General features: G+C 36.2%; 1 long non-coding RNA gene across 1 annotated transcript in view; it reads right to left on the bottom strand.

Moving 5' to 3' along the window:
* Window positions 1–2221: 2221 nt before the first annotated feature.
* The window catches only part of LOC120223167, a 127343-nt gene continuing 101608 nt past the window's right edge, over window positions 2222–27956 (bottom strand). Inside the window, exon 5 of the long non-coding RNA XR_005526215.1 lies at window positions 2222–2301. This is a non-coding gene — a long non-coding RNA (uncharacterized LOC120223167). The remainder of the gene's footprint in view (window positions 2302–27956) is intronic.

The following is a 27956-nucleotide window of genomic DNA, read 5'->3' as shown; positions in this document are numbered from 1 at the left end:
TATATTTATTGGTCAGAATCTTTTCCAACGCAGATAAACCTTTCATGCAGAAAGAGATAATCAACTTGTTTTATACTTTGCACAAAGTAGATAATTCCTCAAAAATCCTCAAATTCCCCCTGAATCAAAGATCACACACAGTTACTGATCCCACAATAAACCTGTTGTTCTTTGCCTCTGTCTTTGTCTTTTGTGTCTGTTTTTGTCTGTCTGTGACTTACCACCTTGAACCTATCTGTTCAGACCTCGATGGCAAAGTTCTGCTCACTCCTTCCCCTGCTGAATTCAGACAAATCACTCTTCCAAGATTTGTTTTGTGACGGCTTTGTATATAATGATACAAAATAGAAGGGGAAATATTGATATGAACGTACAAAATTGTAAGGTTCATATATATTTCTGCAAGTTTAAATCTGTAATCTAGAGATAAGAGCTGGAGCACCCGGCAAGAATTGTTACAATCTGCAGAGGACCATTCCTACTTATTCTCAGCTAACTATATATGCAAGTAACCATTCTCTCTGGGAAATGACCATGACATCCCTCCCACTCTAAAAATTTTCTCTGACACCTTTCAAGAGTTATAATGAAGTTAGTGTCAGCCATCATTCCTTGTGGCTATGCAGAATGGATTTTGGAACTAAGGAAAAACAACAATTCATGGAGAAAACTTCAGAATGAAAAAACATTCTACCACTCACTCAGCATTGATTAAACTGACTGATAGAAAGATAGAAAGACAGAGATATATAGACACAAATGTAGATGTAGATATATAAATATGTAAAGACAATATTGCTCAAAATAATAGCCACGTTCAAAACTCTCTGAAATACATACCTTAGAATAATGCAAATTCTACACTAGACAAATTGTTTCCTGAAAACATAAAATTTTAGAGAGGCATAAAATTATGTATTATGTTTTAAAACCAAAGTAATCTAGGGCTACTCTGTCAGTACAATCTCAAATAATAGTATAAGATACTGTAACACAGTCTGTGTCTCCGTTTCCTAGTGAATTTTGAATTTTCATTCCATCAGCTTATGTTATTTCAGATGTGTGCACATGTGTGTGTGTTAGGTGCCCAGCCCATAATAAGCAATATTTTGGTAGTAACTATTTTTATGAAATCTGCTAAGAATGTTATAATAATACAGTTATAGCATTAAGACCACTCGGAAAAGACATGATGTTTGGTCCTTATTTAATTTATTCTGGAATGTTGTTGAGATGCCAATTTAAAAAGCTGTAAAGAACCAAAGCAACACATTTCTGTACAAAAAACTTGGTTAAAATGCTGTAAGACATATTTGAATATCAGACACATGGACTGGTTTTAATAGTATCTGATGTTATTGTTAACCATACGTTTAGATGAATAGATTGCTTCATTGTTATTCTGAACATTTCTGTAGACCAAGTTGCCTATGTGACTGGAGTTTGGGCAAATGAAGACTGACGTAAATTGGTGGATTATGTAATCTGACATGCTTTGGCTCAATAAGGCCTCGTACACCTCAAGTAAAGCAGATGAAATCACAGAAGAAATAATGTCCAAAGGACCATGTTTTAAAAGATGTACTACAAAGCTTTCTGCTACTATTTACATGGTAGAATATAACTGGAGAGCTTTTAAACAGGAATGTTATGACCACATTAATGAAAATCATACTGGTGTAGTCAGGGGGGTGGATTGATGTTGGGGGAGAGATTAGAGTCTGCATGCCAAACTAAGTTAGAAATGTGTTCCTGGATGTCTTTAAGTGACTTAAAGCAATGAAAACTAATAACGTTTATATAAAACCGATGCTTACTAAACAGAACATCCACAGACAAGCCTGGTAATTTAATTAAAAAGAAGTTTTATCATATAGAAAATATTTGGCTAAAAGTAAAAGAAAAACCAAGTCAAATTAACTTAAATGGTGTAGTTACAATGTATTAGCTCACAAAACAGTAGTTCCAGAGGCAAGGTATTCCTGGCATTGTATTGTAAGAATGTTTTTCACTTCTCTGAATTCCCTTGGCTTTCTTCTTCTTCTTCTTCTTCTTCTTCTCCTTCTTCTTCTCCTTCTTCTTCGTCTTCTTCTGAGTAAGCAGGAGAGGGGCAGAGGATCAATCCATAATGGGCTCTGCGCTGACAGGCTGACATCAGTGAGCCAGATGCAGGGCTCAAACTCACCAACTGTGAGCTTATGACCTGAGCCAAAGTTGGAGCCACTAAGGTGCCCTTTTATTTATTTATTTTTTCCATTTGTCTCATTTTCAAAATGGCTGAAGCAACTCCAAGCAACACATCTAGACATAGCAGAGGTATAAAGGACCATCTCTTTTAGTATCTTCTTTTTATGACTAAGAAAACCTTTTGCAAAAGCCCCCCTCCTGTGTTCCTTAAATTTATCTTTAAGTTTCATTGACCAGAAATGAGTTACTGAGTTTTATGTCCAACCTCATCAGAGACACTGACAAAAATAATGGAATTATAATGACTGGCTTTGACAAGAGGAATGTGTCTGTGAGCTGTAAATAGGATGCCCCTCTCTAAGGGTGGGTGACTGAAAAAAATGAATTCTGGTTAGCCTGGAAGGAAGAAACAATGTTAAGTAGTAAACCAACAATGTCTTCTACACTGTCATAAGCGGTCAACTAATACATACCATTACTGGAAGGTGTGCTTCATCTGGAAAGCAGAACTTTCTCTTCTACTAGCTTCTGGTGGTTTCCAGAACTTTATTATTCTAAGACCACATTTCCAATCAGATATTTATATCTACATACTATTTTTTCAGAGTAATTATGGAATAGCATTTTCGTTTTCTTCCCTTTTAAAAATTTCTACTCTCCCTTGAATATATCTTTTTCTAAAGCAAATTGGTTGACTCAGTCAAATACAGCCATTTTCAGAGCACTAGGTGGCTCAGTTGATTACATGTCTGATCTTGGTTTCAGCTCAGTTCATGATCTCACAGTTTGTGGGTTTGAGCCCCACATTGGGCTCTGGACTGGCAGTGTGGAGGCTACTTGGGATTCTTTCTTTCCTTTAGTCTCTCTGCCCTTTCCCTGATTGCTCTCTCTCTCTCTCAAAATATATAAATAAACATTAATATACATATTAATGTTCATTTATTTATATATTTATATATAACCATTTTAAGATAAACCTTTTGATTGTCATTTTCTATACCAAATTTTAAAGATGATATAATGAGAAACATAATGGAAGCTTAAGGCAGTTTAATATTGTCTTTAATGAGACCATGGTGGTGTGCAAATGGTGACTCTTTAATTGCATTCTGTATGAAATTGAAATTGACATGTAAACAGTCCAGTGGGTTTGCAAGTTGCTGAGGATTAGTTCTTCTCCCACTTTTTCTCAGTATCATCTTTACCCTCAATCCACTAGTCTCGGTGACATAAATTCTAAACATGTCCTATTAAGTGAAAAACAGTGAATGAGCATGAAATTAATCCTATTTGATAAAATTGGCAGTGAATGTACATAGAGCTCAAGAACATTGGTAATACACATTAAGATTTACAATGTTATTTTCAGTAATTACAAATACTTTGTTCCTCTTAAATATGCACTATAAGCACTGTGAATATATAAATGATTTATCTGGCATTTCAGCTTTTATCATAGAATAAGCAATAAAATGAAGATAGTTTGATCCCTTAAGATAACACATTAATACCTGAATGTAACTTGCATCAAGTAGTTCAGTTTGAAGGAAACAACAGTAGACTGAACAACAGCAATGACATCAACAACAAAATATGACTTGAGGAATTAAAAGAAAACTTCTAGCACAAGAAGTTTGATATGAGGCTTCCCTACTTTATTTGCATATATTTTGTTGCCAGAACCTACAAATATATCGTATGCTTGGAATCAATCAATCCATTAAAAAATTAATAAGTTCCCCAAAATTCTCCAATTGCAATCATATTACTTAATATTCAATTGAAGTTCCACATTAGAAATGAATGGCCCTTGAGATATCACTATCATGTTTTTTACTCTGAATATTGGGACATTTCAAAAACAATACAGGTATTTCTCCAACTAAAAAAAGAAATGAATGACTCAAATATCCATAGTAAATATTATAGAAAATGGAGCGAAAAGAAGATACCACCTAATGTGCTAGTTTTCTGATTATTGTCAAATAAAATTACAGGGCAAGCAACTGATTACAATGTACAAATATTCTGAGAATGCAAAATATATAAATACAATGGGATCTCATTATTCATGAATTGATCAATTATTCATTATTTTCTTCTTTTTTCTGCCTTTTTAGTCAATAGATTCCTCTAGCACCTTAAACTGTCACCAGAAACTCCCTTCTATCACCCTTCAATCTACTATGAGATTTTGCCAATTTCCAAGAGGCTGGATATTGAGGGGATGAAAAAGGAAAAGCCTATAAAGAATACTGGAAGAGAAGGACATAGAATTCATGTGAAGTTTCATACTTTAAAGGCCTTTCCAGATCATTAAAAGAGCAAGTTTTTAGTCAAGATTTTTTTAAAAAGTTTTTCAAAATAATCCATGTTACAAAGGCTGAATCCATCTGAAACTGCATGGTTGACAATTTCAAAAATTGTTTCGGTAGAGATCAAGTAAATAAAACATCTGAAACATCTTGTAAGAGAGTTTTCCTTTGCCTGAAAGCTGGCACTACCTGAAAATATTTCATCTTCTACAGTGTCATAGGGATTCCTGGAATGCTGCTAATGAATGAATAATGAAGGCAAGAAGAAAACCTTGAATTTATTTTATTGGTTTAATTATCACTCTGAAAAGCCATTACTGCTCAATTTGTGAACTCATAAAAATCTCCTTTATAAATAAAGGAGACCATGTTGGGCCCTGACTATTGGTCTGTTGTAGCCAGTGCTTAATTCCCTTCCCTGAAGGAGAACAGATATATATAAGAAGCAGGTTAACTGCTGGTTGCCTCTCAGATAATCCCTGCCTTGAAGACACAGACCATGACCAAGATAAAACTCCTAAAACACTCTCTTAACAGAATAGAGAGAGACCATTGCCTGGAGGAAAAAGAGATTACCTGTATGCACATCAGACAGGACCTTAGGAGCACAGACCCAAATACCATATAAATCCAAACTATTTTCCATCAATACGAGGGCAGACAGTAAATACTCTATGATCTCAGGGTAAAACAACATTTAGAATTCATTTCCTCATAGGCAGAAACCATATTTTCCAATAGAAAATTATATTTTCTCAAGCAGGTGAGATTGACTTGGATAATCCCAGAGGCCTTAGACTTACTCTAGAGCACAAAATAAATATATGTCTGTCTGAATATTTGGCCTAGGTGAGAGATGCTGGGCACACTTATCAGTCAATCCTATTTCCACACCATTTATTGTACTCAGGGCAGTTTGGGGCACACAGTGTACAACAGGCAGCCATTTAAATAGAGATTAGTGTGTTCGTTGAACAATAATTCAAATCCAAGTGAACTTGAACCCTTAAAAGCTGCTTAAGCACAGCAAAAATAATTCTGTCTTTCCTGTTCTGGTTCATTGTTTAATTTCAGGTGGGAGGAAAAAAAACCTGAACCACCAGAACATGCATATTGAAAAATGGGAATTTATTTCAGTTTTCAAATATACCAACTAAGACTTTTCTGCATAATGTTTTAGTTCTTTGTATCAATAGGATACTTAACATCTGTAGAAATCTTTCCCATGAGACTTGAGAAATATTATGCATATTCACAGTAGCTATTTTAACAAGAGGTGATACTACTTGATAGGCCCAGGCTTGCCCCTGGCTCTTGGAGATTTGATACCATTTAATAAATTCAGCCAAACATATAGTTCAAGAGTCTTCCTCCAAAAAAGTGGTAAAGTAAAAGTAGTCTCTTATGCTTAGGATTCTCCATTTCAGAAAGGGGTCAGTGGAGAATTACTTGAAATTTCAGCATGGCTAATCCATGCATCAAGAGCCAGAAGCAAATGGGCAGAATATCATTTCTCAAAACTTTCCAGTGTGTCTTGTTGCAACAATACAATATTCATTAAATGTGCCTTACATGCCATGTTATAATTTTGGTGTGGAATACTGAAAACAAGCATTACAGCCTAAAGCCTACAATAGAGAGAGCAGCTAACACCCTTGGAAGGAGTCCTGACTCGGGGTACAAGACGGTATAATATTAAACTTTGTAAAAATATGTGAACAATATTTTGTACCTTGTCTAGGCAAAAGGAACTCTAAACTGCACACCGAGCATCATCTACAATGAGGACTTACTGATTTTACTTGTAGGAAAATTGATAAATGTGTATGGCAAAAAGAAGAGCTAGATAAATCAATCCTCCAATATTTCAATGTGATATATGGAATAATTAAAGTTGGCATACTACAAATAATCTTTATTTATAGAATACATGGTTATTAATTTAAATACATTTCATAAAGCATTCTTTCAGAAATTACTTTTCACTCATTCATATTTACTTACATTTACTGAGTGAGGATATATATCATGAGCATGGCAAAACCGATTTCTCTCCTTATATGTAAATTCCATGAGCTGATTTTTACTCTGAAATTATTAGCCTGATGGGATATTTTGTAACCTAGTAGTTTAGAAAGGGGATATAATTAGAATTCAGGCAGCATCAGGAAAATACAAGAAGAAACCAGAATTGAATTCCAAACATATCAGATTGGTTAGTCAAAGTCCTGGAATTTCTCAAGTGGAGGAAGGCAAGAGCTTATTAACTTTAGTAATAAAAATTACAAAATAGAGGGTCTCAAAATGGCTCAAACTGATGAATCAGCCAACAGGGACAATGGATGGGTAGGATACAAATCAATGCTGAGACAATGTGTCTCAGCTCTAGGAGAGATTGGTCAACCTATAATTGGTAAGGATTGAGAAACACGGGGCTGCAGCCTCAGGGTGATATGGTAGCTACCGTTAAGGATATGTTCTCTGAAATTCTAAGCCTGTAAGTAAATATTCAGTTGTTATTGCAACAAAATTAGAGAAGTGGAGAAGAGCTATATAAATTATTGAAAAACAGAAAGAGGATACATAATTGATTAAAAGAAATATGAAATAGGACAAGAACTTGGTTCTTCTTATACTGGATGAAGTCACTGCAGATGGGCTCTGAAATGGAATCATTGCAGTGTGAATCAAGTAAACACTTTCTAAGTTTCCCTATACTCTCCTGCTAAATGGCAAGACTAATCTGGAACTAAATCTGATATAAGTTGATTACATTCCACTACTAACACAGAAGACTACAGATGTGAGAAGCCCAGTCAGCATTATATATGTGTTGTACCTCCAAAATCAACTATTTTCTTTGTCCTCTGTACACGGTCGTAGAGATAGTCTAAATTTCCAAGTCTCCCACAGAATATATATGCTAAAATGATTAGATTCAGGCTAATTAGATGTAAGGGGAAGCGATTTAATTAAAATTTTGATCTATTTCCAAGTTAAGTCAAGCTGTTTCCCTTGGACATCATCACCACTGCTCACTCCTAACCACCACCACTTTTCATCCTGGCTAGAATGAGCACACTGCAATAATCAAGCTTCAGTGTTTTAGATGAGCACAGTATTTTAGGGAATAGACAAACAACAAAATGGAAAGAACCTGGGATTTCATGACCACGAGGAGCTCCAGTGCATCGTGTCCAGAAACAGATGGGTACATGAATGAGAAACAAAAATACATCACACTGAATCCACTGTGTTTGAGGGTCTATTATTTACAACAGCATAGACTTCCTCCTAATTAGTTTACTAGAAAGAAGAAGCGTATTTGTTATATGACTATGCCAGCCAATACTGAGTCTAGAAGAAAAGATAAAAGGACATGTGAGGGAAATCATTATAAAGCACCATCAATGAAAAGGAGACACTTTAAATTTGACTTAGTTATTTCCAAATATGAGGAATTTTCTCTATCAACACGGAGTTGTAAAGACAAGGGGTAGTTGTGAAAACTGCTCATACATTTTCATTTCAAAATTGAAGGCAGTGTTTAGTTAGAAACACCAAGAGCCAAGCAGCACCTCTACTAGACTTCCACATGAGCTTTCGCACTATGGAGATTCTCTGTCATCTTCATCCATTCTGTCATTGTCTTTGGAATTGTCTGTTACGATACAGGAATACAGTAATGTGGTCTTTGATAGCAACATGGCAGAGACCTTTCATTTCCATGGGAGTTGTTACTTTCATGGATTGCAAGTTTCATTGCGTAATGAACGTGGTTTACATATTAATGTTTTCTAATTCTAGCCAGTTGTGATCCCTTCATTTTGCTCTACGTATCAGGGTGTCCTGTTGATTGGCTTTTATACTCAGTCTTTAAAGAGACTACTTGTTCAGGGAGTCTCTATAACATCACTTTACAGTCAATAAAAGTAATACCTAATTGTGTTTTGCCATCTATTTGTATGAATTATGGATTTCTCATAGTACTGATATTTGCTTGATAATTACATATTGTAATTTCTAATAGATTTATTGGCATATCCTATTATGTAAGCTTATTATGAGGATAATAATTGGCATTACTGAAACTATTAGTGCACTAACAATTACTAGCAAATGTATGCAGTTGAATTTTTAATAACTTGAATCATAACTAATAATAATAGTTACTTTATCTGTATGTCATCTCACAAAGCTTAGTCCTAAGCATTATAAAATACTGTTTAGCTCTATTGCAACAAATGTTGTTATGCACTAAACTCAAATAAGAAAAAGGAAAAAATATGTTTATTGTATTAGTCTTTGATTTTTCCATTTACTTTTTGACTGATTTGGCTCAACTTCTTGCAACAGAACTTAGTTTGTACTGTAGCTCATTCTAAATATTTATTATATTATTGAACTGATTCAAACTACAGAATCTTTAAATAAGCACAAAAGGAATTTGAGCAGTCACAATAAATCATAAAATAATTTTGACAAAAATGCTGAAGCATTCATGATCAGCACTTATGCCTTCAGCTATTATTAACTCTTAAAATGTTAAACTAAATCTGAAAAGGTATTCATTTAATTCCAAACATATTGCTTGATGTTTAGTATGTGCTACATACTGTTCTACTATTTTTTTTGGACAGGGGATACATCAGTAAATAAAACAGACCAATAGCTTTGCTTCCTGGAACTTATCTTCTAGCAAAAGGAAGAAGGAAAGGAACAAATAAGTATAATAAGTAAAGTATTTTGTAGGCTCTAAGGTGATAAATACTTTGTTTTAAAAACCAGTGTACAAAGTAAAATAAGTCAGTCAGAGAAAGATAGATATCATGTTTTCACTCATATGTGGAATTTGAGAAACTTAACAGAAGACCATGGGGGAAGGGAAAGGGAGAAAATAGTTTCAGAGAGGGAGGCAAACCATAAGAGACTCGTAAGTACAGAGAACAAACTGAGGGCTGATGTTGAGTAGAGAGGGAAAAATGGGTGATGGGCATTGAGGAGGGCACTTGTTGAGAAGAGCACTGGGTGTTGTATGTTAGTGATGAATCATGGGAATCTGCCCCTGAAGCTAAGAGCACACTATATACACTGTATGTTAGCTGACTTGACAATATATTATGTTTTAAAGACAAACACACAGATAAATAAATAAATAAAAATAAAAAATAGTACCAGGACATGAGTGTGGAGTGTGGAGAGTACAGGTTGCAATTTTAAATAGGGCAGGGGGTCAGTTTAAACATCACTGTGGAAGGGAAATTTGAGCAAAGATGTGAAGGATGTAAGCAAATGAACTAGATGGATATCTGGGGGCAGAGAATTTCAGGAAGAGGAAATGGATGCAAAAAGCCCTCAAATGAGAGCATTCAGTGTGAGTGTCAGGACAGCAAATAACCCAGCAGATCTCAGTACAGTGAACAGAGGCTGGATTAGGGGAGGTGGGATTGTGGAAACACTCAGGACAGGTCAGAAGGGTAAGGAATATGTTTCTAAGGCATTTTAGGATTAAAAAAAAATGATTCCAATAGAAAATCTTTTGATGCTTCAATAGATAAATTTTAGTGTTTTTTTTAATTTTACTTTTGTTGAAAAAAAACATCTGTGACAGCAAAAGATAAATGAGGCTAATATATCACTATGTGTTGGTTAGTTTTGCCCCATATCAAGCCTCAATATGAAGAATAAAAATGATGTGTTCGTTTATTTTTATTTTCATCAGAAATAATTGTTCATTAGAAAATTGATTAGAAATGGGTCCTTCCTATATTTAAAGTGTAGGTGGAGAAAGAAAAATAGAATGGGGATTCCTGAATGTAGTAAGATCTAATTATTTTCCCGTGTTCAAGCATCTCTCATCATTGGAAATGTTAATTTGAATCATGTACTTTATATGTCAATGATCACACATTTTTTTGAAAACCCAAAACCAATCCATAAAACTCATATGTTCTTAACTATTTTGTTCAGAAATAAGTGACATCTAACACAAGCAATGACAAATGTCTCCTTTAACCTTGAATCAAATGACAGTAAATGCCAACTAGGCAGGAAGAAGAAGCTATTCCATTTTGTGTACTTTGTATCTTTCCTTTAAATGAGGCTATTTCTTTGGAGGCTTAGCCACATACCAGATTGGAAATGGCTGTGTTCAGTCATTTTACTTACTGCTGCACCTATTTCTTCATAATTCAAAAATAACTAAAAGGATTATTTTTTTCTCAGAGCTTTCCAAAAGAAATACCTTATCACCTAGATGAAGTGTGGAAAAGTTGAATTCTAAAGCCAAAAGGGTTATGAATGTCCAACCGACTGAAAACAGGATTATAAAGGCAACTGGAGTGGACTTGTTTTTTTTTATCATGTTTACCACTAAACACTACATTTAACAGCCTGTTTTTATTTCCTGGTCTTATTTTTATTGCCAAACCTATGCTGTTTAAACACACATTAAGAAATCAATCTATGTTTCTGTTTTATTTCCTGGCAAAACTGATGAAAAATAAAGGAAAGTAAAAACATAATCTAAGGAAGCAGTGGAATGTAAACTATCCGCCATTTTCCCCCCATAGAGTAGACTATCCATGAAATAATTTACTCTTATTTCATACATACAGATTCTAATGGTATAGTAAAATTACTTCTAGAGACCATTTTCATTTCGTCTGAAGGGTACTCTCTTTGATATGTGGTACTGTGACAGCAAAGATAAAGTGCTAAGTGTTATCTATCTCATCTGCAATTCAAGATTTACTATGCTATTCAAATCAATCGTAATGTAATATTGACAGAGCAAAGGGGGCCATCTCAATATGTCTCAATATATCTCCCTCAGGGCAGATTTAGTCTCCTAAAATTTTCAGTGTGTGGCCTCTTAATAAACATAGATCCTTTCTCACATAACAGCATCTGCAGAACTTCTGTTATGACTTTGAGGCAGTGACACTTTATGGTGGAGTTATTCCAGCTTCTTCCATAACAAATATATCATCAATTTTGCACTCGTCAAGGAAGAATGGCGTCCCAGTGGGTCCAGTTGTAGAGAAGTCTGCCATGTTCTCTCAATGCCTGTTTCTCTCCCCCATTATGATATAATTTCAAGGGATCTTGTGAAATGAACCATGACATGGCAAACGCCGGGCTGGCCTTATAGATGGGCAAGTAGAAATGGAAATTAAGTAAAGAAAGGAAAAAGAAGACCAGCTTGTGCTTAAAGGTCACACAATTACCTTATCATGCTATTTCACACTCAAAATTTAATTTAGATTTCTTAAAACTTCTACCTCAAGGGTGCCCATAAAAATCAAATACCACTGAGAGTGTTAGGAACATAAAGTTAGAATAAATTTATCTCAAATGGTTCCTTGAAGAGTCTGCTGGAATAGAATAGAACAATTTACATCTTGATTGGTCTGGGGAAGGCTACCCATGGTGCTATTCTCTGTGCATACATAAACATCTTCAGGAGAAAAGCGATGCTGAAAATAGATGCACAGAAGGGAAGGCAAGCTTCACTCATGCCAACATTTTGCCTGAATCCATATGTTAGGCCACCAAAAACAAGCCTGTTTCAACCTCAGCTACTACTAAGGGGCAATAAACATTATTCTGGTGAAACATAAAGGTTGCAGATGGCCTATCCCTAAGAAATTCTCAGGTCATCGTTTCCTGAGCCAAAACATTGCTGAAAGTCCTTTATTCACTTACTCATTCATGCATGTATTCAAATGTTAATGTGTGGATTATGCCTGAAAATGTGGGCAGCACTCTGAAAGATATAGAAAGGAAGAGAGCATGGCCTTTTTGCTCAAGGAACTCACACTCCAGTGGGAGAGATAAAGCCAGAAAAAAAAAATTGTCATAAGAAGTAGAAAGTGAACGGGGCGCCTGGGTGGCTTAGTCGGTTGGGCGTCCGACTTTCGCTTAGGTCATGATCTCGCGGTTCGTGGGTTCGAGCCCCGCGTCGCGCTCTGTGCTGACTGCCAGCTCAGAGCCTGGAGCCTGTTTCGGAGTCTGTCACTCCCTCTCTCGCTGACCCTCCCCTGCTCGTGCTGTCTCTCTCTCTCTCTCTCTCCTAGAAATAAATAAAAAACATTAAAAAAAAAAAGAAGTAGAAAGTGATGGAGAGAGGTTAAAAATGCTCTAAAGAGTGCAAAATTTGAAGAAGGAACTTTGACCAGGAAAGTGAAAAAATTCTTGATGGAGGAAATAGCATTGGAAGTGGGAAATAGCATTGGAAGTGGGAAGCCAGACGGTTTCAAGAGACAATCCCAATGAAAGCAACAGTCAGCATATATTGAATGAGTACATAACTGAATAGTGTAGAGTTGAAAGTGCATTGGATTCACATCAGTGATGTGAAGTCTACCTCCAGTTCTGTTATATTCTTTTGGGCAAACTATTAATCTTTTTGCACCTCAATTTCCCCATTTGCAAAGTATGAGGATTAAATGAGCACTGAGTGTTATGTAGAAACTAATTTGACAATAAACTATTTGTAAAAAAAAAAAAATAAAAAAAAAATAAATTGTCTTTAAAATTTTTTAATGTTTATTTTTGAAGGAGAGAGAGACAGAATGTGAGTAGAGGAGGGGCAGAGAAAGAGAGGTAGACACAGAATCCGAATAAGGCTCCAGCCTCTGAGCTGTCAGCACAAAGCCCAACACAGGGCTCAAACTCACCAGCTGTGAGATCATGACCTGAGCTGAAGTTGGACGCTTAACCAACTGAGCCACCTGATTAAATTGTCTTTAAACTTCTTTCTACCACTGTAATTCTATGAAGGCACGGAGTCCATCTTTGGTTTCAAGTTTCCCGTGGAGAAAATGACTATACTCTTACATACTATTTAGTAAAGTGGCAGAATTCTACAGAAGGTACTGTGGTCAAGTGACCAACCTCCATTCTACCACCTACCCTTCCCTTCATTTTGTGTAACTGCCAGGAAGTTTGGGTGGGGTTCCCTTTATCCCCAGATACGAGGGCACTTCCTGCTTTTCCACTACTTTTGACCAAAAAGATTATCTCATCATTCATCATCAAACTCAGTCTAAAACCAAGACTATGCACAAACCAGTTCAAAGCTGACCAATGAGACAAAACTTAGACCTTTATTCAATAATTGAGGATGGTGGTGATTTTTCTCAAACCAGATGCACAAAAGAAGCTGACAGCCATCACCTGACCACAAGGATAACATCTTGAGGATAAAGGTGACAGATAAGAGGCAGAGATGTGAAGACATCTGGAGACATGTAAACAGAGCTCTGCTCACATGCTGACTAAGGTCCATCTATCCTTGGACTTGTTCATTTGTGAGCTAGTAAACCCCCTTCATTGTTTAAGGCATATGAGTTTGTTTTCTGTACCTACCAACCACTGTTCTAAACCACTTCAAGATTTTTTTTAATAAAAGTATTTTTTCTAACCAATTTTACTAAACAAATCGAGTACTAGACCATACATTAAAACATTCATCTTCTCAACCAGCGAGCTTACAAAAGCTTATCTGACAACATTTCCAACAAAAAAAGGCTATGACTTTCTGTCTCTGAAGTGGAAAGCACAGTTACCTTTTTGGGAGAGCTTTAATAAGAATGGATTTTGAAAGGATGAAAAGAAGAAAATGGTTATTCTCTAGAGGCTTTCAATCATTCTAGTATAATTTTAGACCAGGATATTTTTGGTATGATCCTTACTTCCACCCCTTTAAAACTTGAACTTCAACTCTTTTCCCAGAGAGTGTCAGTGTTTTCAAGAATTGAAAAGAATAAGGAGTAATCTTTATAGTCATGAAGTGCACAGATTTCTTCTATATGGGAGGCTCCTGACTCCCCAAGATGGGAATGGCCTTGTTTGGGAAGGTCAGTGTCAGAGTGAGGACAGGATCTCAGGTGTATGTAGATTTCCCCCACCCCCAGCCAGACAGCCTGTGCTCATTTCAGCTGCACGATGCTCCGATTTGGCTACAGAATCTAATAACAGTGGACACTGCCACCCGGGTATACACACATCTGTGTCAACTCATTCTTTTCATTTAACTTCCAATTTATAACTCAGATTATAAAGAAGCACTGAAAATCAAAGAATTATTCAAATAAACATTAGTGGTTGCAATAGGACTACATACAGATCTCCAGACTCTACCCACACGCTTATTCCTGACTTGCATTCCATTATCTCTAGTGAGTAAACAGCATACCTTGAGTAAATGTTTCCCTAAATCTCTTGATAAACAAATCAACTTTTATGATTCAAGTCATGAAAATGCAGAGTTTTGGAATTGGAAAGAGTCTTTATGGTCATTTAACTGAAAACTTTCCCCAATTATGATGCCAAAATCTACTTGCTAGGCCTATTCCTTCTTGAAGAAGAAGAAAGTCTCTATCCTATAAAACAAATGTCCTCTCAGTTTTGTGGAGCAAGGCACGTCATGAAAATTTGAGCACTAAGGAAATATTTGGCAATATTTCTCTTGCTATTTACTACAATACTTGTATGTATCAAAAACAGAGAAATCTTTAGGAAACAGCACCTTATGTTACTATAACATCTAGTATTACAAAATACCTTTTTTGGATTACACACAGATTATTTAACTGCACTTTGAAATATGACCATATATGAAATGTTACTTCTCTTGTCTGTTGTTAGTTTTTCCTGACTTTAAATTTCCTTTAATGAGTGCCAGAAAGAAATTCCCTTGTCATATATTAGGCTGTCATACTTATGCTTTGTTTTGGTGGTGAATTTGAATCAACTATTACAGCCTAGTACCAGAAAGATTTAAATTGTCTAATTCAAATATTCAGATGACCAAATAATCCTTTCCTTGTGATCAGAATAAGTACTAAGTATTATAAGCTCTGAGACAGAAGTACTCAGCTGTATATAAATTATAAGATATTCTGAAATATCTGTGGAGTTTTGAGAAATTAGGTACATATTTGGTTGACCTGGACAGGGCACATGCAATGAGAGAAAACAGTCTTTTTTTGTTGTCTTAACATTCTCTTCAGAATGTAATTACTAATAGTGGTTAATTGTTTTAGAATTTAGTGAATTTATTGAAGACCACAATTATATATTAGATAAAAATTGAAATAAACGGATGTGGTTACTCTAATACTGTAAGTGAGGACATCAAAAGTATATTGGAGAAAGAATGAACTCTAGCCCCAGATAGAATTGAGTTGAAATCCTGGTTATGTTTTTTGACTAATGTTTTAGGTAATTTACTGAAATATATTTGACCCTCTCCTCATCTGTAAAAAGGGAATACTAGTATCTACTTGTAAGAATTTTTTTTTCAAAAATCAGAATTAATTATACATGAATTAAAGAAAGTCAACAAATTGGAAGTTTTGTATACTCATGAGCAATAAATACTAGTTTTTTCCATTTACAGAGATAGTAAATTCTCTATTTCTTCCTATTAAAGGAAGGCATATGACTCAAATCTTTATAGGTTATGTCTATTTTTGTTGCTTGTAAAAACAGAGTCACTTGCACTTTTGCCATAATATTCACTGTTAAAAACATATAGGGCTACATCTCATGCTTCAGTAACCCAATAGGACTGTCACAAATCAATTTATTTAGCATTGAAAATAAATGAGCACCTGTGATTTATTCAATGTCATATGTTAGCATAGTCTCAGTTACTTAGAGCCTCTATCCCTTCTTACTTTCTTCCAGTAAGAAGCTTCTCAGAACTAACACAATTAAAAATAGATTTAACGTCAAACTAGAATGAGAACTTACTCACATTCACTGGTGAAAACAGTATTATGTGATTAAACTACAAAGATAAACAAGTTAGCTGATAAACTGAAAATGCCAGGGGCTTTCATGCCTTTGTCATTTGTATTTTTAATAACAATAAAACAATTTTTTAATATTGTGTTGTAACTTATCATCTGTCGTTTAAAGAATTATTGTGTTCAGGTTAGTATGATGTTAGATACGATGTTGTAAACTGCTTTGTAGAAATGTTTTCTGCTTCAGAAAATGCCATGATGTGCTTGCTAATAACTAGCTGCACAAGAAGAGAATGAAATGGTTCTAGTTTCCCCACATTTCTACTTGTTAATATCAACTTCTCAATGTCCTCTTTGCATGTCTCTGCTTTCATCTTTCTTCCCGATTTCTTGGCCATCTTGTCTGCTATGAGACAGAATTTTTATAAGCTAGCAAATGTGGAACTAAGAAGTATCATGAGAGAACTTCAATACAGCAACTGTTTGGCTATGGTCATGCCACGGTGAGATACAAAGCAATAGATAAAAAGAAAAATCACTTAAACATGAGAAAGTATTAATCAGGAGGAAAGTATTAATCAAGTGTGGATGAGAACACTAGGTGTTTTGTATTTTATGTTCTCAGATATACAGTTTATTACCTGCATAATTACTCTACCACATAGGATATGCATTTGATCAAAGGCTGTAAAGTACAACAAAGTAAATACAGCAAGACTTCTTCATAATATTTCCCCACTTAATTGTTTCCCATATGTAGGAAGCCCCTGACTTACAGAGACATGACCCTCTATGAGTGAATTTCAAGCCAGGGACCCAACCAACCCTTCCCATCCATTCCCTAGTATTATGTTAATGATCTATAGTAGCTTCATGGGTGCTAGGGTTGAAAATACAAGCAAGAGGACCTCAAGATGCAGAGAGTCTAATGAAGGGAAGGAAAGTAAATAGGACACCTTTCCTTTAGTAGAACATAACCTTAAACAAGTTACTTATATGTACTCTGTCATCTCTAAAATATGAAAATAGTTGCCTTTTGGGATGGCTTTAAGGTTTAAATTAGGTATGTATGGAAGATGTTTAGCACTGTGCCTGGAACAAAGGAAGAACTCAAAGAATAGGGGCTGTTTCTGTATTGCTATTATAACTCATGCTAGTTTTATTATTGGTGGTATAACACTATATTAAAAAGCTTTTCCGCCCAAGTAGATCACAGACTAGTTAGCACATGAAAACATGCAGGCATATTTAAAAAGTAACTGTACCAGACACTATATGTGATAATTATAAATGAATCCCAGGAAATCCATGCCAGAGATGTTATTTTTATATTTCTCTCAAAAAAGATAGAGTTGGCATGGCATTCTTATTCACAAAAAGAGCAAAGAGAAAATAGCTTCCTTGATGGTTATTAGACCCATTTCTCAACACAAAGGTTATAAAAGATTCTACAACTATATGTCTAATGTAGAATTCTGAATGGAAATAACAATTTTTAAAGCCCTAATCAACAGTCTAAAAGTTAATACCTGATCAAAGACAGACAAGGACAAAAGTAGCTGAACAATAGATCAGAAATATTAGAAAACATCAATGTGATTTTCCTAACAGTTTTTAAAATGCAGAGTTATTGAATTTGTCTGGTTAGCTCTCCTTTATCTCTTTGTTGACACAAAGAATTAAAACTTGTCATCACTCTAACTTTTGTCCCTAATTTCATGGTGGTAATAACAATGGCCACTGGAGAACAACTCTGCCCCCAGACTGACAGCTGGACAGCTGGTGTGACTGGAATACTTGTTCTAGGCTAATGAACATTGATTGACTCCATGAGCATCAGCTAAATCAGGGACAGTTTTGAACTCATGGGCAAAAAATGATTTGATGATGGCAGAAAACTTCTTATTGACAATCCATTGTCAGGTTTGAGGCAAAGGGGAAGGCTTCATCATTGTTATATACTTAAGTTCATTCTGACCCAAACAAGTATACAGAGAGAGTGCCTGGGGATCCAAAGGGCCCACCGGTCCTCACATGTACCAAACATTTTGTCTGACAATGCCACTGAAATGAGGGAAAAATACAGTTTCAACCTTTTAAATGAGGTGTTTCCCTTAGTTATCACATAGATCACAGAAGATAGAAATTACATGTGATGACCAGAATGTTGAAAACAGAGTAACATCGAACTTTTAGCTCTGTTCCTGAACTTCCTTATTTTCATGATAGAGCTACAGATGTTCCTCTTAAAAATATGAAGGTGAAAGTGTGATTAGGAAACTTTACTTTTCATACTGGTTATATAAACTACATTTGTGAGTTTTTTATTTTATTTCATTTATTTTGATAGAGAGTGGGAGAGCATGCACAAGTGGGGGAAGAACAGAGAGAAAGGGAAAGACAGAAAGAACCCCAAGCAGGCCCCACAATGTCAGTGAAGAGCCTAATGCAAGGCTCAAACTCACAAACCCTGATCTGATGTGAGCTGAAATCAAGAGTTGGATGCTTAACCGACTGGGCCACCCAGGGTTTCCAACATACGTGGTTTTAAGAAATCTGGCACACTACTGAAAAAGTTTACTAACACACTGGCTGATAAAAAAAAAATTGATAAACTTCCTTTATGCCTCCCTCATTTCAACTGACTACCTCATTTATTTGTTTTTTGTTTGGGTGGGGCTGAGAGGAGAGTTGATAGAATAGCTTTATCTATAGAACTAGAAGAGGCAGACTATACAAATGGAGAATGTGTGTGAAAATAAGCAAAGGTGTTAATTTTGAGGAAAAATGCTTAATTCAGTATCTTAAATACCACGTTCCCATGAGAGTAAAGATATCTAGTAATTACGTATTGCACAAGAGAGCTATAAAATCAGTAGAGCTGAATCTTTTTAAGCTACATCTCTCTTAAAATGATATTTTAGCCTCATTATTATATGAAAATAATGTGCTAAAGTATTACTATGAAGGAAATTTAGCTCCCACTACAATAAATAAGGACTTGGTTTCCAAGTATTGAGAAAGAATTAAGTAATCATATCAATTTTAAAGATGTACCAAGGGTATAAAAGTGACACAGAGATTTGTGGGTAGTTTACTTGAGACATAGAAGGAATATAGTGACATGCTACACAATTTAGGGGTAAGAATGGTAAAGTACTGATGAAGCAAAAATATGTGAGTGTTGACAGATGCACTAATAGTGAGTATTTTTGTCTCCATTAGGCATTCACCACCAGGAATATGGGATCACATTGTAATGATGTCGAAGTGATGTGATATTGTCTCTAGAAGAGCATTAGCCCATCTGGAGTCTTAAGAAGTATAGTATGAGGAACTAACGCCTATTATTGTCTCCACGAGTTTTCAGTGTGGGAGGCATCAATCTGCTGAGATAAACTGTTGGATCTCATTGTTGGTCATTGAGAAGGGGCATCAGGACCCTGTCATACCGTAATACCATCCCAAATGATCCTTTATGCATTTTGAATTATTTTGGCTTTTCACTCAGTTCACTATGCAAGGATGAGAATTTTCTGCTCAACAGAAGAGAAAAATCAAAACCACCCTGCAGTATTAATTTTAATTCAGGAATCTGGAAGTCTGATATAGTGAAATTTTTTGCCAGCTTTTAACTCTAATACACAGTAGATCATTAAAACGACTCAGATTTGGTGTTTTTATATATAAGCAGCTGGAAATGGGAATTAAGCCAATAGAAAACGATTTTTAAAAATAAGCTATTTATTATTCCCTTTACAAAATTCCTCTAAAATAACAGCATAAAACAGCAATGATTTATTGTTTCCTATAATTCTGTGCACTGTCAATCTGGACAGTTCTGCTGGTCTAACTGGGGTTCACTCGTGCAGCTCTGATGGCTTGAAGGGACTGGAAAGTCAGGAAGGTTTCACTCTCGGGTCTGGCAATCTGTGCTCTGTTGTTTGGGGCACATCAGTCACCTGTGAATGACTCTTCAACCACATTCTACTTGATCAAAACCATTCAAAAGGCCAGTCTAATATCAAGAGATTGGAGAGACCCCATCTCCTGATGGAAGGAAAGACCTCGTCTCCTGCTTTGCATAGCAAAGCAACATGGATGCAGTGATGCTTCTAATTCTATCCATCCCGTTCCACAGCATTCTGCTCCAGGAGCTCCCATTGTGCCTTTCCAGTCTTGCTTAGTATCTCAGTTCTATACTTCATTAAGGACACATGTAAGACCACAGGTGGGGACATGGGAAGCAGAGGCAGGAGTTATAACAGTAATTGAAGAGTTATTTTTTGTTGTTTTAAAACCAAACTCTGCCTTTTTAAAAAAATAAAGATGGATCTGTGTTGACCTTCACATAGAAAAAAAAATCAGCCAAATGTACACAGACTTTAGAGAAAATATATTCTCTGAAAAGTATTCCACAAAATAAGGCATGTGGTAAAATAATTGCTTGTTACAAGGCTAAAATAAGAAATTTGCACCAAAATGTACTTATATCCCACATGGATTTCACAAGTCGATCTTTTGTGTAAACCTGAGTGTATCAAAAATTGTCCCAGATACCTTGCTCATGTTTTTTATTGTTTCTGCTTTATAAAAAAAAAAATATTTTCCAGCTCAGATTAGAAACTAGATTGTACCAGAAAAAAATAATCAAAAAAGTACATGTTCCATGAGAACATGGAACATATACTTTTTTCCAATTGTTTTAAAAACAGAAATAAATAGTAGACATGATAGCTTTTTTGTTTAAATTGGAAAAAAAAAACATATGAAGAAAGAAGATCACTAACAAAACTCCCAAAGAAAATGAAATATTACGTATGAGGGAACCACTTAACAGTAGCTAAAAGGAAAATTGATGACAACTGAGCATCCTGGGTCCCTGAACAACTTCAGCTGTTCTGTCCTTAAACTTCAAACAAAGGAGATGTTGGGCCATTGGGAAATTGCTGCTCAAGAACCTACCATGGCTTCCTTTTAACCAATAAATCAAACTCCTTCCTATGGAAACAGAAGACTTACTATATGCAGCTCCCACTGGAAGTGCCCAAGCTGGTCTGACCCCACTAGCCAGAAGGAGCCCTCCAGTCAGCTCAGGGAGCTCACCTTCGGACTCACTATCAATCACACTGGCTGCCTTCTGTCTCCATGCCGGGGTCACCTCTTATGCATTCATGATCTGCCCAACTCCAACACCCTCTGTTAAACTCTCTCCAGCGCATCTAGGCTACACTGACCTTCCCTTTCCCTACTTCCCTAGGGAAATTCTGGAACGGATAACATGAAGTAATTAGAGAAACAGCAACAGTTGCTTTTTATGTGCCATAACAATGAGTGATGTCATATTTTGTTTTTCCAGCTCCTTCTCTCTCTCAGATAGCATCCTTATTGCCTAGTAAGCAATGATCTTGGCCTGTTGTATACAGACTTGGGTTGAGGAAAATTCTAAGAGACTCTTCCAGTACAAAGCCTAGAGGACAGATCTTTCTCTCCTATTCCAGTGCCACACAGGCAACACATACATGCCTCTGGTTCTCTAGCAAGTGACACAAGGACTAATAGAACCACCAGAAGTCATTCACCCTGCTGGTGGCTGTCACCAGAATAGGGTTCTCAGAGTTGGGGCGAGGCTCCTCAGTTATAAGACCACTGCTTTGCTTCCTGCTTCCTGCTTGGTGCTTCTTATATTGCTGGAACTGCTTGGGTCATGTCATTCCTGTATCTGCTCTGGGCACCTTTCATTAATTCTTTGAGTCCCCTGCCACTTTTCAATAAGTTCCTTTATTTCAATTAGCCTGAATCTCTTTCAGTTATTTGCAACCCAGTATTGTGATAGAACCAAGCCCTATGGAAAGTACAGATATAGCAGTTAGAATCCCAAGTTACAGACACAGTCCAGAGAAGAGCTACTTTTTTTGGTTTTCCTACAACTGCACTTGATGGCTATGTTGTTAGATGGTAGAAATGAATCTTAGTTAATTCAGGGAAATCTTAGTCATTTCCATGTTTCTTCAATCAATTTAAAACCCCACCTGAATTCTCAGGGTTGTTTCTGGTTCATGAGACTTATAAGACATGGGCAAATAAGGAGGAGGCTCTGTTTATCCATAGTTATCACCTGTCCATGCTGGTATTCATTGTGATGCCTGATTTCCTGCAGATTCATGACCACTGTTATGGGCTGAATTATGACCATTCTCCTCAAAGTCACATCTGAAGCCCTAATTCCAGTGCAACATAGTTGACCACATTTGGAGATAAGGCCTTTGAAGAGCTGATGAAGTGAAAAAGACACTGTTTAGGAGGGCCCTAATGCAATCTGGCTGGTGTCCTGATAGGAAGAGGAAATTTAGACACAAGAAACACAAGGGATATGAGTGCACAGATTAAAATGCACAGAAAGGACCATATAAAGACACAATATAAAGGCAGCCATCTGAAAGCTATGGAGAAAGGCCTTAGGAGAACTCAGACATCCAATCTCCAGAACTGCAAGGATATAAATTTCTGTTGTTTAAGCCACCTGGTCAGTGGTATATGGTGAGGGCAGCCCTCACAATCTAATACAGTCATTGTTAATCATTTTACTTTGCGGTTTACTCCTCCTATTCCTAACCTCTACACATTTGAATCTGAAGCTCTCCTCCACATATTTCTTGACCTTCCTGGACAGTTCTAATTTCCTCCGAAACCCATGTTCTTAAACACTATCTCAGACTATTTCCTGCCAAATTATACTATCAGATTGCTTGCTTCATGCATGGGTATATATATACTGTGTCCTCAAGGCAGAGAGCATGAGTTTACTCAGTAATTAAGCTCAAAGTCATATTGATGGCTGACACCTTCATGGATTTATGAAGGGATCAATTTAATGTTTGTAGAGACTCCTCACTTTGCTCCAGGACTCCCATCCCCAGCTGAAGTATCTTCGTATGAATTTATGAAAGAGGAATATTGGATTTGGGACTCACCACACAATAACAACTACTTTATATGGAAATATTTAGGACAAACACTGTAATAGTTTGATTTATACAAAATAAAATTTTTATAAAATATCTAAAGATATATATGGACACACACACACACACATACACACACACAATGACTTTATTTAAAATGGTTAATTCTGGAAATCCTTGAAGTGTTTATGTTACTAGGTTGGGATCAAAGTGAAACTGGTGTAGTGTCCTGTTCAGAGTGGCCACTTTAGTAAATATTTGTTTAATATTTGATGCAGAGCATAATAAACATCAATTCATGGTCTACTGCTGTCAATGATAATTGGTTAAATTTGTTTCACCAACAAAGGGTGAGGAAGAATAGAAAGCTGCTTTTCCAGCTGCGAAATGAGCAAAAATATTGTTGGACAGCCAACATCTGGTATCATTTAAGTCTGGACTAGACAGAGAGCGAGAAAAAAAAGATTATACCAGAGGGAACGATCCTGTGTTTCAGGGAAAAGGAGGAGATGACACAGTTGGTCTTCTCAGAAATTAAACACCTTCCATCTTGCAGCCTCACTTCAATAGAGTATTTATCTTCATTCAGTTTCTTACATTCCATTATCTGGTAAGCAAACTCTGGAGGCAAAAATGCTAGAATCTCATTTTCCCAAAGAATGATGCCAAGGTATCTTAACCTTTCCAACTCCTAAGCAGGCTACTCTCGAAGGCTGCCATAGGTAAAAGTGCATTAAATTCAAACGGAGGGTTTGGGTGGTGGTTCTTTCCAGGAAGGTACGCAAAGCAAAGAATGTCCTTTCCAGGTCAGTGTACTATATGATTACCAGGAAATTGGAGCAAATTAAATCAGCTTGTGCTAGGAGTACAGATGTTGTAAGTAATAACTCCCATTTAAATCAGTGGTGAATTGAATATTGTTCATTTACCTTTAGAGCATTGTAAAAGGAGCCAGAATTCAGCGTATCTGAAATATAGCCACATGGCTGCTAGATACAGAAATATAAATTTCACTCGAATCACATAAGCCTGAGATGAACAGGATGAAGTGTCACAGCCCCTCAGCCTTGACACCCTAGAACCCCTCACTTGTCACTGGGTTTAATCCAGTTTCATTCATAATCGTTTTTACTCCCACAACTTAATGATCCCTTTGTACAATTATGATATTGTTCTTGGTTCTATATGGCTGTACTAAAAAGCTATGAGTTATAAACTTTATAACATAGTTACAGTATTGATATTAAAATTTAAATGAATGCACTAAGGCTGGAAGCTGACTGGCTAAAGAGATAGGTCTATTTCTTGGGGGCAAAGCTAGACTATGAGAGTCATATCATATCAGATATATGTAACAAAAATGGAATTACTACTTTTACTTAAGAAACTTATTTCCTATAACTGATGTCTGATAATTTAAGATCTCTATTTCCAGGTGATCTCAGATATCATGTAATTATAGTACAGCAGGTGATTCTGGGCAAGAGAGTGAAAATTTGAAGACACTGCAATCACTAGTGAGAAAAGAAGCCAGAGTTTAGCTATTGTTCCTTAGGATTATGTACACACACACACACACACACACACACACGTGCACACACATCAGGGTAAAAACTCTTTACCATATTTTCCCTGTAATAATATCCCAGATACTCATTAGTTGTCTGCTCCCTGTTGGAAAAAAAAAAAAGAATTATATCTAGTAAATGGCTGTGAATTTCCAGACAAAATTACTCTGTTTTCCACCCTGCAGACCGAGAGACACCATGTTGGAGGATGAGGTTGGAGCTGTTGGCCTAACTAGTATGCTAATCCTGAATCCTAGATCCCACAGGCTTCCCCACCCTGTCCTTAGAGCCCCCACCTGCCGGGGGGCACAGTCTCCAGGGAAGCATTGAAGCCCACCCCGTCAGCAGCAATTCACTCCCGTAAAAAGATGGAAGTGTTGAACAGAGTGTGCATTGTTTCCCCCCATTTTTCAATCAATCAGGTACTCCACCTTTCCAGGGATGACATCAGTAAAGGAGCGGATATAGAACTGGGCAAAAACTATCCACTTTAAGAGCTAAGATGAATTTATTAGTGCTGCAGTTTATTATTATGAGACATCAGTCTCAAGCCATTGTGTCTTCTCGTTAGCCATATGCCCTCTTACAGGGCAGCCGCAGAGACAGCTGAGTCAGCCCTGTAGCAGGAATACAGGTGATTGTTTTGATGAGAAGTGCAGGATCGAAATGGAATAGAAGGGGGTGCTGACTGTGGCAAGGATGATCAGTTTTCATCCTTGTGTCACAAAGTCTCAAGAACAGGATGAGGCACTCATTAAATGTTTACTGAACATAACTGATATGTAGTAGCACTTCTGAGAATAAATACGCAATAATGGAGAGTTGCATGGCTTCCAAAGACAGTGGGTAAATGTAACAACTTGGGAGTTAGGCTGCCTGCAGACAAGGTCAAAGATAAGTCCACTGTGTGCTAGATCATGACCTGCGTGAGACACGTAGCCCTTTTGTGCTTCTCTGTTCCCTTACTGGTAAAATGCAAATGTGATAGCATCTACCTGAGAGGGTTGTAGTTTAAATATAAGAGGTAATACAGGCATGACATAATGACTAGCAATAGTAGGAACTAAGATAGTTTATGAAATTGTAAAATTGCTTATGAACCACATATGCACTTAACTGAGATTGAGGTTTCCCTAAGGATCCTTATTATATGGGGAGGTACTTATAAGGACATTTATAGATGGTAATAGAGAGGTATAGATAAGGACCAACACAGACAGTAAGAGAATAATATTGGATGCCACCATAATTCTATAGTTTCCTTTCTCTAAAGAGCCCAATCATTGATGCTCTTGTTTTTACACATTTAAGTTAATAATACTTGGTCATATATATTGCACCATGTTTAATGCTTCAGTCAGCATTTTGGTCCTTTCCAGCAACTCTGTCTTAGGTAAGTATGCAGCCCATGTAAATATCAGGAAAGGAGAACTTAATAAAATATGCAACAAAATGTTGCACAGAATGTTTTACCTACAATACTTAAATTAGGTTCCTTTTTAGAATTTCAATATATGGATTTGTTGATTTTGGCACAACATAATTTGTTATCCACTTGTCTGTGAAGAACAGAATTTGCACAGATTGGAAACTGGTTAAACGGTAATGATTTGCAACAAATACAGAGAGAAATTGAATTTCTCAACTGGTAAGATGAGCCTTGAAAAATAGATCCAAGACTAATACACCTGAACAGGAAGATGCCCAAGGAACGTCATGGGTGGAGATAGCCACACCTGAGTCACTGAGCACACACTGTATTAAGTGCTTACTTCAGACCATTCTATTCCTTACCTGAACAGACTTTGAGTTCTGCCTGAATCTCTGAGGTCATTTCATACTGTAACCCAGATATTTATTTTCACATCTCATATTTCCCTTAAGGCTTCTCGGTTGTCCTTTACTTTCATAACCACATATAATGTCTTGAGAGATCCTTGTTCTATAATTAATGGGAAATCTATTTTTTCTTCCACTAACTCTGGGCTGGGGGCTATGGTATAAATTACATTTTTTCCCTGGTAAATTCTTTCCTTTTATTATAGTTTTCTATTCACTAAATTATTGATTCTTACTCTGGCCAATTTTTAATGACTACTGTGCCCTTTTTCTGTACTATGTCCCAATATGCTGGATCTCAATTCTTTCATTTCCCAAAAGGGCCACCATCATAAGGATAGAGTACTTAACAAGAGATTTTTCTAAAATTTTGACTTAATAAGAGGAATTTCAGAATGTCAACTGACTACCAACAACTGAGATTAGAATGTTACGATCCTAAAAATTCATGACCCATTTACTGAAAGAGATAACTTCTCCCAGTGTTTGTCTACAATTCACGCCTAAGAGTAACATCATCTGGAGGAGACTGCTTCTTTCTAGATTCTTCTCCCTTTTCTAGTTGTCAATCCTCAAATTCCACCTTCTATTTTGACTTTCTCTGTCAAGCAACTGGCTTTCCATGACTTACCCCAAATAGGTCCAGGCACATCATTTGAATAAGAGAAAACTCATTAAGGTGCTCATGACACAAAGATCTATCAACTCCTGAATCTCATTTCTGTATAGTAAATGCACTGGAAGAAAATGGAAAAGAGGAAATGATATTTTTCTGTTAACGATTATCAAATTATTAAGCTTTCCTACCAATTTCTGACAAAAGAATAACAGCAATGGAAATGTATTTCTCCTCTGTCCAGAGAAAACCCTTAGAAGTCATATGTTTTTATTACTGTTATTGGTGCACATGATTTATCTCTATACCAGACTGTGAGATGTCTAAAGTCAGCATTCAGTTTTGATTATTAGCTAAATAGACCATAGTACCTTAGAAAAAGATAATTAAAATGCAATAGCAGTGTGTATATTAGTCCTTCAATTAAACACACGCTGAATGAATGGCAGTAGAGATTACAGAACACATAGAAAATGGAAAATGTATACTAATATTATAATTGTGCAACTGTACCTAGAAAAATTAAAACTTTTAATAAGAGTTGAACAAAATATAAAGAACTTGAAGAGTCATGACTCAATGCTTATTATATATACACCACACGGTAAACATACAGCTGGGTTTTGAGGTGTGTTTTTTGTGCAGAACATTCTAATGAGTGCCAAGGATGCATTTCAAAGACAGAGGTGAGCATGCTTGCCATATGT

The sequence above is a fragment of the Hyaena hyaena genome, unplaced genomic scaffold (genome assembly GCF_003009895.1).
Source record: "Hyaena hyaena isolate Hyena2069 unplaced genomic scaffold, ASM300989v1 scaffold_970, whole genome shotgun sequence".
NCBI classification, from domain to species: domain Eukaryota; kingdom Metazoa; phylum Chordata; class Mammalia; order Carnivora; family Hyaenidae; genus Hyaena; species Hyaena hyaena.
Note: the sequence above shows the minus strand (reverse complement) of the source record. Positions and strands in the feature narration are given on the sequence as shown.